The sequence below is a fragment of the Lichenostomus cassidix genome, chromosome 14 (genome assembly GCF_008360975.1).
Source record: "Lichenostomus cassidix isolate B80296 chromosome 14, HeHo_3.0, whole genome shotgun sequence".
NCBI lineage: Eukaryota > Metazoa > Chordata > Aves > Passeriformes > Meliphagidae > Lichenostomus > Lichenostomus cassidix.
The window spans coordinates 288879-303987 of NC_139495.1; the positions used below are offsets into that span (position 1 = coordinate 288879).

The 15109-nt window shown below is 50.0% G+C and overlaps 1 long non-coding RNA gene across 3 annotated transcripts in view; it reads left to right on the forward strand.

Annotated features, from left to right (window-relative positions):
* Positions 1-15109, forward strand: part of LOC146430524 (uncharacterized) — a 133563-nt gene that overhangs the window by 105920 nt on the left and 12534 nt on the right. For all 3 annotated transcript variants that reach the window (XR_014855026.1, XR_014855023.1, XR_014855024.1), the window contains 2 exons: positions 11439-11704; positions 15002-15042. This is a non-coding gene — a long non-coding RNA (uncharacterized LOC146430524). The remainder of the gene's footprint in view (positions 1-11438; positions 11705-15001; positions 15043-15109) is intronic.

Sequence of the window (15109 nt, forward strand, 5' to 3'; positions counted from 1 at the left end):
TTATTATTACTGTTATTGTTATTCATAATATTCGCATTTCAGCTGACTGCAAATGAGATTCTCTCCACCAAACTGTCTTTGCTTCCAGCCTCTCTTACCGTCAGCTCTGCTGTTGACTTTGTGGCAGCAATCCCACCCAGTGCTTTGACTCTTGAGACAGGTTAATTTAGTAAGCATTTTAATTTTTTTCTTTTTTTTTTTCCAATAGCATCACATGTCTGCTAAGACGTGTGTTCCCTCACAGCTTAGTGTCACGAAGGCACAGGTAGCTGTGAGCCTCTAGAGTGGATCTCCTGGCCTGTGCAGCTAGAAATTATGGGAGTTTCTGGGCTCCAGGAGCACAGCCTGTAGTTCCTTACTCCTTAGAAGAGGAACACCAATGTATTGTGTGCATGTACGCTTTTCTTAGAAAGGAAAATTAAGCAATAAACATCCACAGAAATGAGACATTTAAACATTCCAAATAATTGATACCAGGAAAAAAAATGATAGGATGAAATCTATTCCTGCAATAAACTGTCCATTAGTTGGGCCATCAGCATAACCCTAATCTAAAGTTACGAGGATCCATTACAGATATAATCAAATACAATTTTCTATATTCCATGAATCAAAAGCACCATATGGATTAAGAGCCTACTTTGTCTTTTTGTTCCTGCCTTCTCCTAGAACAGTGTATATCTGATTCCTTGTATTATATTGCTCTGATGTCTGCTAAGGGCACCATGCCCTAGAAATTCACATTAAATAACTGAGGGCGAGTACTAGAAATGAAAAAAGTGAAATACTATCTAGACAGCTGGAAGTAAAAATATGAAAAGTGTTGCACTTACAGAAGGAAAAAAAGCCTATTTTTATGACTTGAATAGACAGCCTGGTGTAAAGAGAAATTTCTCACCCAAGATCAGACATACAGCCAAGCTGCAGCAGGCAGCCTGGGATGCTGCAATTGCAGTGTGCTGGGTGCAGTACAGAGCAGCTGCAGAGAGCATCGCCATGTGGCTACAGGTGCCAGGTGTGTGAAGGCCAGGTGTTCCCAGATTTGCTGAGTGGAGGATCACTTCAGCCCAGGACATGCTTTGCATTTAAAGCCCGACGCAAATAAGCATATTTGCATCGGGTTTTTAATGGAGACCCCGCAGACAGAGTGAGCCTGTGGCCAGATATGTCTGCAGCTGTGAGCTCTCCCAACATGAGGGCTGCTCCTTTTATCCTCAGTGGCCTGACATCCAGCTTGTCCTTTTTTCCCTTTGTTTTGTTAATTTTTCCATTTTTTACCATTGACCAGAATACCCCTCTCCAACAGCCCCTACACACATCCCTGCCTGCCTGTCCTTGCTGTGCTTAGCTGGGAATGTCCAAGCAGGTCTGCTCCTGTCCAGCTTCATGGACCTACTCTGGGTCTGACAGATTTCTCTGGGAAACAGTGGCCAGGAGACACTTTATCAGGAGAGCCTGAGGGGAGCTGTCATGGTTTGTAAGGGTTGGTGCTTCCTGCCAGGAGTTCCCCCCATCTGTGAGCGCTGTTTTCCAGAAAGGTGTATGTGACCTTCCTGTGGCCCAGCACAGGGCCTCCAGGCTCTCAATGACACATTAGAGCCATCTCCTGTCCTTGCCACCTCATCGATACTCCAGCTGTTCTCTAGTCCCATCTGAAAAAAAATAAACCTCTTCTCTGTCCCCAGCCCAGCCCCCTGGTTTATCTGTGTTCTTTTCCATAGGTGTCTGTCCATAAACAGGGATGCTTTAATTTATTCATGATGTATGACTTTTTAGCTGCTTCCTTCAGTATTGCATATATACTTCCATGGCTGACCTGTGCTGTTTGGTTTTGCAACTTCTATCTGGGAAGACTCTCTCTAGAGGAGCACTTGGGCCGTGTGGCACTGCTGGTGCTCTGGATCCACTGGGCATCTTGGCTTCATCGGCTGCACAGGCTCCAGGGATACCAGCTGGGGTCTCTTGGTTCTTCACCTTGTGCCATGGGTGTCTGTGAACTGCCAAGGGTGAGTGTCCCTGCATGGATTTGCCCTGCTCAGGGAACCCATCTGAGGCTGGGGAGAGGCTTTCCTGAGCAAAGCTGAATCAGTGGTTGGTCTTTTGTGCCAGCATGGAAGTCAGCTGTCAGGGCATATTGCAGGCTTGCTGCTAAATTCTAGGGCAAGGAACAAAACATTGTGAAAGGGTAATATTCTGTTGGTAATTTGGACAAAATTAGTGGCTGTTTAATCATCCTAAGTTAATCAGTGGATGTGAGATGTTGGGAGAGTCTTGCCGCAGGGGCTAGGAAGTGCGAGCCTGCTGAGAGCAGCAAGTGGGAGAGGGGTAACAGCAGAGTGGGATGCTGCCACAGCCAAGACGAGAGGAGGAGTGAAACCTGATATTGGATGTCTTTGCTGAGAGTTCGGGATCAGCCAGCTAATGAGGCATTGAGTTCTGAGGGCAGATGAAGAGCTTGGGACATGCTTAGTGCTCATTAACAACCAGAGACGTGAGAGTTCTCAGCACCCTGGTGCTTTGGGCTGGCCAAGCCTTTGACTGTCCCCAGAAGGAGGGCTTGCACACTGCCCCAGTGGCACGGCTCCCAGCAGCTGCTGACTGCTCCTCAGTCAGAACAGCCACTCTTGAAGCTGTGATGCTAAAAGCTTGAGAAATTAATTTCGCCTGTCAGATTCAAATGTACGTGTGTGAACTGTGGTTCAGCAAGATATGAACCCACCTGGCTGCGCTCCAGCTCTGCCAGCACAGCTCACTGCAGGGGAGGGGAGGCCAGCAACTACCTGCCAGTGTAAGCTGGTATTGTCTTCCACATAAAACATGCCCTTAATTAATAGCTAGCATGAACCTAAGCCACTATCTCTGTTATCAATTTGTGGATGTGGTTGGATTGTCTGTCTCCCAGGACAGTAATATCCCTTCATCTTACTGCAAATTGCTCACAGCATCCTTCTATTACACAGGCTTAATGCTTGAAAAATAGAGATTTAATGCTCCACCATATCAGACTAAGTGAGGTCAAAGCAATTCATATTCACGATCCCACAAAGCTCCCTGATGGTGTTCCTGTGAGGAATGTGATGTGGAGGAGGCAAACCAGTGAGGTTCTGCCCTGGCTCACAGCTGTCCTGTACTGACAGGGACCAGGACAGCCACCCATGGTGGAAGCATTGGCTCATCCCTGGGAAGGGAGTGGGTTCACTGGGTGCCTGGGCATAGTGGGTGAGGGCCTAAAGCGTTCCTGCCAGGCTCTGCCAGCCTCTGACCCTGTGTTGCTGCCACCCTTTCCTGCATTCCCCATTTTGAGGGGTTTTGCTAGAGCAGAACAGCAGCAGCCTGTGTGTTTTGTGTGTGTGATAGGCTCAGAAACTGCTTCAGGGGTTCCCAGGGTGCTGGAGGTTCCTCGATGTGTTTTTGAGCTGGCTGAGCATAACTTGTGTGCAAGTCTCCTCCAAACTGCTGGTTGTCACCTTGGCTCTGGGCAGAAAGCCTGGGATTAGCACATCCTGTGTTCACATGTTTATTTTTATTCTGAAAGGTATATATTTTGAGAAAAAATAATAGCTAGTGTTTTTGCGTTTCCTCGCAAGCAAGAAAATATTTATCTCCAGGGAGGATGCATATATTGCCAGGACACATCCCTCCTGCATTTGCTTTTATGTGTGTGCCAGGACGTGGATTTCACCTGCACCTTGTGAGAAAATATCTAAGCACATAAAGTAAAGGGGAAGTTTCATTTCAGAGGGATTTATGTTGAGAAATTAAACATGGGTTACGAGAAATATCCCTTTGCCTTGCACAAAATTGGTGTACTGAACGTAATTCTACGGGTGTGAGCTGCATGTCCCAGAGCTGCCACCCTCCCTGACTGCAGAGCATGGCTGGTGTGCACCTCGCTGCTGAGCCTTGGGGCTGGGAGGATCCTGGCTGGAGGCTTGGGGATGGGACACAGCCTGTGCTGGCACAAACCAGGTGGGTTTGGAGGCATGTGAGGGCTGGCTGGGACCATTCAGGGAGTCCATGGACAGGGAGTGCTCCCTGGCTTTTGGGCCCAGGTGGCCAGCCAGGATACAAACATCAGTCTCCAGAGAGTGGCCTGGGAGCAGCTGCACAGAGGATGTGACAGGCCATCCTGGCAGACAGGAGGGGTTGGTTTGCCTTTTCCCATTGCTGTCTGTCCAGACTGCTGCAGTTGGGGTCTTCTGACCCATCCCAAGGCTGCAACTATCCATAGGACGCTGCATGCTCTGCTGCAGCGTTATTTCCAGAAGTCCCAGAACCCTGAGCTGGCTCAATCCCATCCATTGGTTCAGGTGCTCTTGTGTGATGTGGAGGTGGCACTACTAAGGCTCTATGCATTTTTCCTGGCCTTAAGAAGCTCACCCTTGGGGAATTTGGCTCAGGCCTTGGAAAAGGGGACCTCTGACATGTACCTCTGTTAGTGAGCAACAAAGGCAAGATTTATATCCCTGTGTTCAAGACCCACAGGAATTCCAAGAATCCTTTAGGAGACTAAAGATGGTCTATATCATAGAATATATTTTCCTTGAACAAAAGCTATAGACTATGTAGAAAGACTTTATTTTGCTTTAACACTGGAAAAGTAGGACTTACAGAATCTCGGAGGTAATGAGACTGGGATAGGACTGAGGACTGTTATGAGAAGAGGAGAGCTTGGCATTTGCCAGCAAGATACTGAATGGGGATCACAGCTATCCCTGCCCCAGCCCCAGAGCAACGTCTCCTGCTGGGAATCATCAGTGCTGCTGTGCTGGAGCCGGGAGCCTTCTGCAGGACAGAACTGGGCAGCAGCACTGCCACGGAAAACACTGCTTCTCACATGAAAGGATTGTTCCCAAGTCTGAGGGATTCAGAGAAAAACTGCTCGACTAAAATTAGGTGATGCATCTCACAGTGATGGCTATACAAACATGCTAATTACAGCAGGAGAGGGGACTATGGAGCTGCTGTGGTTCCCTGCTGGGACCATCTCCCGGTGACCAGTGGGCTGATGCAGCCCTGGCTGGAACCTCTGCAGAGAATGCTTTGGGGAAGGGAACTGCCAGGCCCGTGGTCCTCTGAGGCATGGTGACAGGCTGATGAGTGCTGATGGGTGGCTAATTGCTCAGGGCAGGCTGACATAATGGAGCAGTTCTGAGAGCACCTCAGCTGCAGAGGTCAGCAGTGACGCAGGAGGCTTAATTTTTCTTAGTGTGCTCCTTGTATCCTACAACTCCTCCTGTAATGGACTAGCAAATTACCACACTATTTAAAAGGCAGCAATTTATAACGTTTTGATAACTGCATGCTCCTGAGGGTATGTCATCCGTGCCTGCAGAAAGAATGAGTGAGAATGCTGCCATCCCTGCAGCATGGGCACGTGGGAGAAAGCACATGCATACCTCTGCCATCCCAGCTGCCATCCCAGCACCCTCCAGCGCAGGTCAGAGACTCATCAGACCTCCTGGAACGGACCTCTCCCTTTCAGACACGGACTGTCTCTGTCCCATTCCTGCTCCATGTTTCTGGTTTAGAGACCCTGCTACCATTCTAGTGCCCACCCAGTTTCACTGCTCCCCAATATGACTGCCTGGGGTCCACGTGTGCACTGCTCTGGGTGCACCTGGCATCTTCCGTGTTTGCACTGTCTCCTAGCACAGGGGAATCACTTCGATCCTCAAGAGATGTGTACGTGGTTGCTCCCACAGAGCAACTGCAATCATGAGAAGGTGATAGGGCTCATGGAACTGTACTGACCTGATTAACAAAGCCCCAAGGTCAGCGACAATTATTTTAAAGATCTCTTCTTACCTTTTTGGTAGGATGGCACCTTGGGGGTCCATCCCAAGTGCAGCTGTGCCCCTGTGTCTGTGTGCTCTCTGCAGACACATTCAGGCCAACATGCACATATCTGGTGTCCCATTCACTGTATTTCAGATACATGATGCCCTGCTGCTGCTGCTGTGTTGCACAAACATCACTTTTGCTGCAGGTGAGGAATCTGCCTTCATTTCTCACTGGGGAGTCTGAAGAGTTGAGTGCCCAAAGAATTTGCAGGGAAATATGCATCCCTCTCAAGTAAATAAACTCTTACCCGTGGGTCATGGCAGCAGGTCAGCTCTTCCTGAACAAATTGGGCCCTCTGCAATCTCCTCACAGAACCACCAGGTTCCGTGTCCTGGGAGTAAGGGAACACGAGATCCGAGTGCTGGTGTGGAGTCAGGGCACTGGTACATCCCCTTGTCACACCGCAGGAGCGAGCAGAGCACAGGACAGCACAGGAGCAAGGAGCTGCAGAGCTGTGTTTGGGTGGACAGTTTGCAGTGAGTGTGCCCATGGGTTTGACAGCAGTGTTCCTGCATTAGCACCACAGCAGCAGGTGTTATTAACTGTCTACTTTCCCTCTGGAGTGGTGTAACTGCTTCATGCAGCAGAGATGCATCCACTTAATTGGATGGATAAAAGTGGTTAATGCACCTTGGAGAAGCGTAATTTAATTGGAAATTATTATTATGTGCTGCTCCTATGTAAAGAGTGTGAGCATCAGCGCTAATGGCTCTGTATGAACATGACTTTTAATTGCTCTGTGGTTCTGTGATTTAAGCTTCTTTCTGGTTATGCTTTTGTTTCCCAGAGAACTTAGGTGGGATACAATAACACACTGGGGTCCAATAAAGTACATTACCTTGAGTCGAGTCTGTCACTCCTCTTTGTGCTGATTCTAGGGTGGAGCTCAAGTCCACGATTTGCCTTTGAAAACCCACAGGCATCGTCTCCCGGGAGCAGCATTCCTGGCTGGTGGTGTCAGCCCACACCTGCCCCGTGCGGGGAGGCAAAGGCTGTTCCCCGCTGCACTGTGCTGTCCAGTCCAGCACTGCCTTCCGCACCGTCTGTGCCATTCCGGCAGGATCTGCAGGATGCTCCTTCCCCCGCGGTGCGCAGGCTGAGCTGGGGCGGCACACGGATGGGCAGTATGAAGGGCACAAGGTGTAACTGTGGTGGCTCCTTGCTGCTCCCACACGGGATGTGGATGCCGTAGGGTGGCAGCTGGCCATATCGGCAGCAGGAATGGAGTTCCAGTGAATCCCCCTCCACAGGATGTTCACCCGTGGAGCTGATCAGCAGTGACTGTAGGAGAGATGGAAAATGGAGCCTGTATAGCCTGCAAAGAAGACAGCAAACACAGAAAAGGGAACTTTCTCCCCCACAAAGCTGTAAAACACCCCCAGCTCACAGACCACTTGTGGTGTCTTTTACAGCCCCTCCAGTTTACAAGAGTGGTGCTTATACAGGTGGGGAAAACGTCTCTGAGGAGACAAGACATCAAGCTGCCGTCAGCACAAATATATCTGTGCCTTGTTTTCCTGCTTTCTTGGCTTTGGACAAGTGCCACTACAACCAGCAATTTTCCTGTTCTTTTTTAGCTTTGCTTTCACAAGTATCTTAAACCAACTCACTCCATCCCAGCAAAAACAGAACGCACTAATGGGTATGGAATTAAAAAAAAATCAAGGTTTTTAATCCGTCAAAGAGAAACAGCAAGAGTCTTTGGCTCCTTCATTGGTCTTGTGGTCGCTGACTTGAACATCACTGGCCTGGCAGTGCTCAGTGCACCTTGCCCATGCCCATTCTCCTGGCCCCCCCAGAGGGGGCAGCTGTGGAGAGTGGTCTGGGCATTGTGGTTCCAGTTGTCTCCAACAACAGATCAAGGCGAGTGGTAGTCTCCTGGCTACAGGCACATAGATCACCTACCTGGGTACCACCTGCAAACACGGGCAGGCGGGAAGGAGGTAGCTGTGGAGCACCTGTCCATCCTGTCTGTGCAGCTGCTGTGGAAGAGGCCAATGGGCTGGCCAGGTGCAGAGTGGGGACTCACCAAAGGACACGGCTGGTGGTGCCTCTGGGTCTGCCTCTACCAGCAGGTGCCTGGAGCTTTCCCACCACAATCTCATCAACAGAGATTCCTTTTTAAACCCGTCACAGGACCCCAGGCAGTAAAGCTGTGACCCTGGGCTCTGCCAGCCCAAGGCAGTGAGAGTAGTCTGTATCTCAGCTGGGGTGGCTCAGATCTGGGGCAGGATGGGGGGACAGTGGTCCAGGGGGTCCCAGCACGTGGGCAAGGCACTGGTGCTGTGCTTCAGAGTGCACTTGTAAGTGAAGCTGATTTAAAAAACAGCAGGAGTGTTTTCCCAGGCCTCATGCTGAGTTGTATTCAAAATACATTTGTATGAACATCAATTTTTAATGCAATTTATGCCAAATGTTGTTGCAAAAAGCAGCCGTTAACATGACATTAATTCAATCACTGGAAATACAGTACGTGCTGCTAAATGAAAACATGTTATTAGTCAATTAGATTAACTGGATGTAACACTTCCAAACACAATGTAATATGGTTTCTACATGGTTAATTATGTTGTACAAATTACATGGTGATAAGGCTCAGCACTGGACACACACATGCAATTAATACATAAGCAGAAAAAACAACTTGTGATTCACATTTGAACTCTGTAAAAATTATTTGGAATATAAATATCTTGCAAGCTTGAAATAAAGAGGCAGAATTATGTTGATACTATAATGGGAACAGGGTAATTTCTAAAAGAGCCAGGAAGGCCTTTGTGAGGAGATCACGTGGTTGCTTTCACAACGAGTTTTAATTTGCTTTAAAAAGACCATTTTAATTTTAAACAGAAACACTCCTGGCCCTGGTGGAGTCCCTCCATGTGCAGGAATCTGTCAGTGCCCACGCAAACCTCCTCCTTTGTTTGTGTTTTAGGAAGAATTTGTGCCCACTTGCGGGGAATGGTGCCAGCCCCTGGCACAAGGAGCAGGCACTATGCCTGGCAGCCGCCAGCATACCACAGGTGCCACCAGCCCTCTCCGCAGCGTGTGTTCCACCACATACACCACTCGGGTGGCCAGGTGGGGAGCTCTGCAGCTCTGCCACTGCTGGGACCCCAGAGTTTGGGGGTCCATGAATGCCAAACCCCATAGAGTTCTGGAAAGGGGAGGCTGTTCCTGGGAAGGACTTGGTTCTGTGGCCAGAGGGCAGCTGTAGCCCAACACAGACATCCAAGGCAGCAGCCTTACACTGTTCCCTCTCTACAGGGAAGGAACTGCATACCCAGATGTGGCTCCCAAGGGCAGCTCTCTGCTGATGGCATGAGGTGGTTGGCACCTTTGGGAATGCAGAGCTCCAGGCCCTAGTTTCCTGGGGCTCTGGTACATGGGGCAGTGGCTCCTCCTCCTCGGGGACCCTCAGGACCCTGTGCTGCAGAGGCACCCGACAGCTCATCACTCTGCACGTAAGGCAGAAACAGGCAGGTGGTGGAGCTCTGGAAACACAGTTTTACAGCTACTGCTTCAATGATTATCACAGTTCATGGAAATGTGACTTTTCTCCTCAGTTACTCCACCAGTAATCCTAACAGGATTCCAGCAGGTCTTGGAGGTGTGGAGGAGCACAGACTGCCCCACACTGATGCCTCCATGGCACCAAAACAGCTTGGAGGGCAGAACCAGAGGCATGAATGAGAGGGAAAGGGAGATGTGCCAGTGATTGACACCCTGGTGCCCTGTGGCTCCACTGATCGGGGTCGGTGCTGCACTGGCAGCTGCAGCCCCAGCTCCTGGGTGCCCAGCGCTGCCCAGTGCTGCCCAGGGACAGTTGCTGATATGGGCCGTCCGCCAGCGCTGGGTTGAGGTTTAATTTGACGTACCCAGGAGCATGGTCAGGAAACCACTGGTTTAGTGGAGTATGGCTTATTGGTTTCACAGGGAGCGATCTGAGCAGCCACTGTACAGCTGGTGCAGACACACACCGGCACACTGCTGCAGCCACTGACAAAGCAGTGATAAAGCTCTTGGAGATATTCCTGGTTCATCTGTCTCGAGTAAATCAGAGCAAAGCTGGAAACATCAGAGGAGGCAAAATGCAAAAGCAATAAAAATCTCCTGACTCCCACTGAAGGCAGAATGTGGTCCGACATGACCACTGGCAGCAGAAGGATTTCGCATGATTGTGGGCTGCTTACATGACGAATTGTTCATTATTTAGTGTCTGCTTAAGGGGCTGGGGAAGCAAAAATCAAAGCTCCTGCTGTTCTCTGGTTGATGAAAGGGCTGCAGCCACCCCACTGCAGTTGTGTTTACCTCCAGCCTCACCTGCTCCGGGAGCTGGAGAGGATTCTGGCTGCTTGCTCAGAAATGAAAGCACTGAGAATCAATCATTTGTTTACATTGTAGGACTTGTTGAAAATCAATTGGCTCCACATGCTGCAGATCTGATTGCATTTTGTTAGCGGTCACAGGGAATGGTTTTCCCTTGACACGTCTGTGTTCGTGGCTTCTCCAATGCAGCAGTTGTACCAAGCTTTTAGGATAATTGAGACTGAGCAACAATCCCCTTTATAAATATTAACTCTGATATGCTTGGGAAACTCTGCCTCTCCTGGATGAATTTTTAACTAGCTTTTTAATCTATTGTTCCTTGTTAGAACAGCAGGAGCATTCCTTGGTGCCTGTTCCTGCCTCCCCAGCTCCATGAGAGTGACATCCCTGCCAAGCCTTACTTCCCGGGCAGGGACCCAAAGCCCCTGGTCCTGGGGCAGGGTTCCAGAGTGCCTGGTCCCAGGGCAGGGCCTGCTCCTGCCCTGCCTATGGGGACAACCTCATAGAGCAGGGACACAGGGCTGAGAGCAGTCATAATAGGGTCTGACAAGAAGCCTGGTTTCTCCCAAAGGGATTGGTACACAGGGGTGAATTGCCATGTGGATCCTTGGAAATTTCCTTAGATGAAACCCGGGACAAGCAGAGCCCAGCACCAGGGCAATCTCTTGCAACAGATGCCTGTTCCTGTGTTCACTCACTGCAAATGGCCTGGGTGATGCAGCCTCAGCACCCAGGGACAGCACCCTCAGCACAGCTGGGGAGACAGCACTGTCTGAGCCATGGCAGCTGCAGAGGCTGGGGAGCCCCAGCCAGACCCAGATCCCTGTACCTGGGGGGCAAGGCCACACTGATGGAGGGATGCCCCCTAGGAGGACATGCTCAGCTCGAGGAGCTGGGAAGGCTGTGGAATGGGCTCCTCTCTCTAGCAGGGGCTGCCAGGCCCCTCTGAGCCCTCCTTTCTATTGGTATTTGGTTCTACAGAATAGCCAGTCACAGTCCAACAGCTCTGCCCTGCCTCAACTGAGCTGTTTCTTTTCCCCCACAATCAGATGTTTTCTTCTTTAATATTATCTGAACATCTGTCAAACTGTGGATCTTTTTGTGAAACCTCTGTACAGGAAGAGACAAAAGGCAGCAGGGATGCTGTCCAAATGAAAGCCCTACTTTACATTTCAAATGCTTTAACAGATTTTTCTTTTCTTTCTTTTTCTTCTTGGATTTTTTAATAAAAGCTTTTAAAAGACCCTTTTTTTTTTTTTTAATAGTGATTGCTTGCCAAAGGACATGTCAGGGAGAACGTGAGAAAGCTGTTACACTCAGAGGTTGCACAAGTCAGTGCCCCAGCTAGGCTCGGTGTTCCAGGCTGGTGCGTGCCTGTTCCAGTGGAGCAGCTGCTGATCTTCCAAGGGGGCAAGATGGATGGGTTGCCTGGAGAACCCAGGCATGTGCTGCCAGCATTTGCCTAATAGGCACCTCAGAAATGCGTCCTGGGAGCTGAGCTTGCCTCCTGAGCAGCTGCTGTTTCTCTCCAGTGAGTATGTAAATCCTAGCACATTCTTAAGTGCCGGAGGTTTCTGTTGGGGTCCAGAGGCTGCATGCTGCTACTGTGGCTGGAAGACCCCAGGGGAAACTCCAGAGCTTCATGATAGGAGCAGCATCAGGTGAAATAACTATTCTTGGGCACCCATTCAGGCAGTACTTTTGGGCTTCTAAGCAGTTTGTAGCATGCTGTGGCTATTAATAAAATGCTTCTGTGGTCAGTAGCAGTGCAGCTTGCTCTCAAGAGTGCGCAGAGATTTAAGTCCAAGGAATCCATTAAGTGTTTTTGCAGTCCAGGCTGGGGCAGTAGCATTTATCCCATGGGGAGCCAGACCATGACACAGCTCTGCCCCAGTCCGTGCAGTCAGCCCCTGGCCAGGGCCACAAGAGATGGCCAAAGCAGCCACATGCCAAAGGGTACTTGCACCGCATCACATTGCCTTCTTCTGCCCCACAGTGTTGTGGTGCCTTTGGCTCTGTGGCTGCTGCACAGCCACCCCTGGCACACTGCAGGCTGAAAACAGTTCCAGGGATGCTCCTGACCCCTCTGCCCATCACTCTGGCTGGTGGCAATGCAAGGCACCTCCTTTGAAAGGAGGAAGATGAAATTCCTGATACTAGGATGACTGCTGGCTGTTGGAAGCCATTCCTCAGCCGACACTGGCCCAGCAGCCAGGGGAGCCACTGGCTGGCTGTCTCGCCGGCCAGCTGTACCCATGTTTCAGTGCTTGGGGAGGGTGGGTTATTTTCTGGCTCCTTGGCATGGTTTAAATTTTAGTGGAAAAGCTAAACCAAACAGACTGTGGAGTGTCACACTGTGTTAGTGCTGTGCAGAGAAGGGTTGTCAAACCCACAAACAAGACACGGGAGAAGCCTGGAATTGACACGGGCACTGCTGTCTGCGCAAGCGGCCGCTGGGGCAGGGGCTGGGACACCTTCCTCTCTGCCAAACTCAGTGTCAAAGTCTGGAGCTCAAACCAAGGCTGATGGGAGTGGATTTATTTAAATTGCCAAGATAAATTAACTTTTAAAGTCACAGTGAAAAAGTCTGTGCCGTGAATCAGGGCCATGAATATTCAGGCACATGCACTCATTGAATTAGTTTGTTGCAAACATATTTGGAGGCAGCTGTTCATTTAATAATCAGGGATAATCACAGAAATAGGCGACCGGTTACTCCATCTAAATTGCATGGTTAAAATTATAATTTTATAACTCTATCTCAGCAATTAGATTTAATAGCTGTGGAAATCCAGCACAACCCAGTTGAGGGAAAGCTGTTACTCTTTTAGTGCAGAAAAGCCAAGGTCACGCTGGGGTTCCCCTCTGCCCACACTGCAGTCACTGGGGCTGGGGCTGTTTCCAATGCTGCCCAAAGTGCAGAGCCAAGACTTTTGGGCTAAACACTCCAATGCCAACACTGAACCAGGTGGGGGTTAATTTTCTTGGCATTTCCTGTCTTCATTACAATATTTGTCCCAAGAACAGATTAATTCCTCTCATTCTTTCTGCCTTTCCAGCCTTTTGTCACGGGAATGCATTTCACAGGACTGTAATGTGTGATACTTGCTCTGAGTTATGGCTCTGCCATACGCTGTAAAAGTTTGACTCTCTCGGTATTGTACATTTTGATTCTACCCCTGCAGGCTATAAACAACCCAAATTACCTCTTTCTTTAGCTTCCAAGAGGACTAATCCCCTGTCTAGCGCTTTATCAGTCAGTTGAGAAAGAGTGAGACCAACTTGCCAATCCAAACAGAACATATTGAAAAAAATCATATCACCACAACACAGCCCCTTGCCGTAACTCACCAACCAGCTCAGCCAGTGAAAGCTGGTGTCACAGTCACCTCTGGTTCTGTAATGGACCAGCAGCAGATGCAACGCCCACCCACCCATCATCACTCCTGCCCTGTCAGCCTCTTCTGCAGCCCTGCAGGAGCAGGAAGGGCTGGGATGGCAAGGGGTGGTAGGCTGTCAGCTGGGAACCCTTTTGACAACCTAAACCATGTGCTGCTGATAAGCTCAGTGTTGCCAGCAGCTTTTGCCGTTGCTCCTCCTCTGGCTGGGGTCCAGCCTGCTGTGTGGTTAAGGAGCGTGGGCTGGAGTGGGCAGGGGGCTGTACTGGGGGCAGTCTGTGGGGTGGGGGATCTCCCTGAGCTGCTCCCTTTTGCCACTGTCCTGGTCAGACCTCGCTGGGTGGGTTCTTCTGCACACCCTCCCTTGATACCTTCAGGCACTCTTCTCCACTGGGTGTGGCTGCTAGGGACAGGCTGGACATAGCCTCTACCTGGCGAGGTGCAGGGGGGCCTCTGCCAGGGCAGGGGAATCTGCCTGGAAAAGGAAGTCAGAATTCAGACAGCCACCGTGGGAAGAGATGTCTAGGGCCCTAAGGATGCCCTCCTGCCTGCAGCAGGCAGCTTATTGGCTTAGCTGGAACTCCCCTCCTCTCCAACACCAGGCCAGTGTGGTTGCTCCGAGGTTTAACACTTTATTAGAAAATGAGAGGTTAGAGCATGTTCCAGAGGAGAAGGAAATTTATTGTTGCCCTGGCCCTGCAGCAAAGCAAAACTCAAATAACCCAGGTGTGGGGAGGACCATAAATCCCTGCTGGCAATCGCATTGCTAAAAGGATGGTGACAGCCACAGCAGTGTGTGGCCAGTTAATATTTTTCATATCTGAGTGAGAAAAATAGCAATACTTAAAATTATGTATCTTCTGAATTACACAAGGAAAAATCCAGAAAGCTGTAAGGCCTTCTCAATACCTTGCCGCAGGATGTGCTGGTTTGCAGAGGGCTCCTGGGAGCAGCAGAGGGTCCAAGGGATATCCTCCCCACTGTCTTTCTCTGCTTAAGGATCCCTCTGGGTAGGAGACTCTGTGCCCAGCCAGCCCTGCTGCCACATCCTGCCCTGAGCCAGGCAAGGGTGTGTCATTTTGTGAAGGGGAGAGCAAGACAAGGAGGGGAAAAAGTTTAGGGGTGAGGGCTCCAACTGGCACCAGGGGGTTAAAGCACTCGAGGGGTGTGAGAAGTGGGGTCCCAAAAGGGTGACCAGGACAGTGACTGCTTGGTTCAGTGACCTCTGACAGCCCTCTCATTTGCCTGGACCACCACTGCAGCCAGCTCAGCACGGGACAGGCATGGTGCAAGGTGAGTGTCTCTGCTGCTCTGGCTGGTGCTTCTGCATCAGGTTGGGGATGGTACTCATCACCCTAAGAGCTCTAATTCCTTCTCCTATTTAAAGACTTAATTACGAGAAACATTCACTTTTTAATTTTTATTTCCAGGCGGTCGCTGTTGTGAAGCCAGACTTGTCCGCTGAGTAAAGGTACTTGGCTGGGGGTCCTGGGAACAATAAGGAACATGAAGCAAAAGAAGCATTTCAACTCAATAGG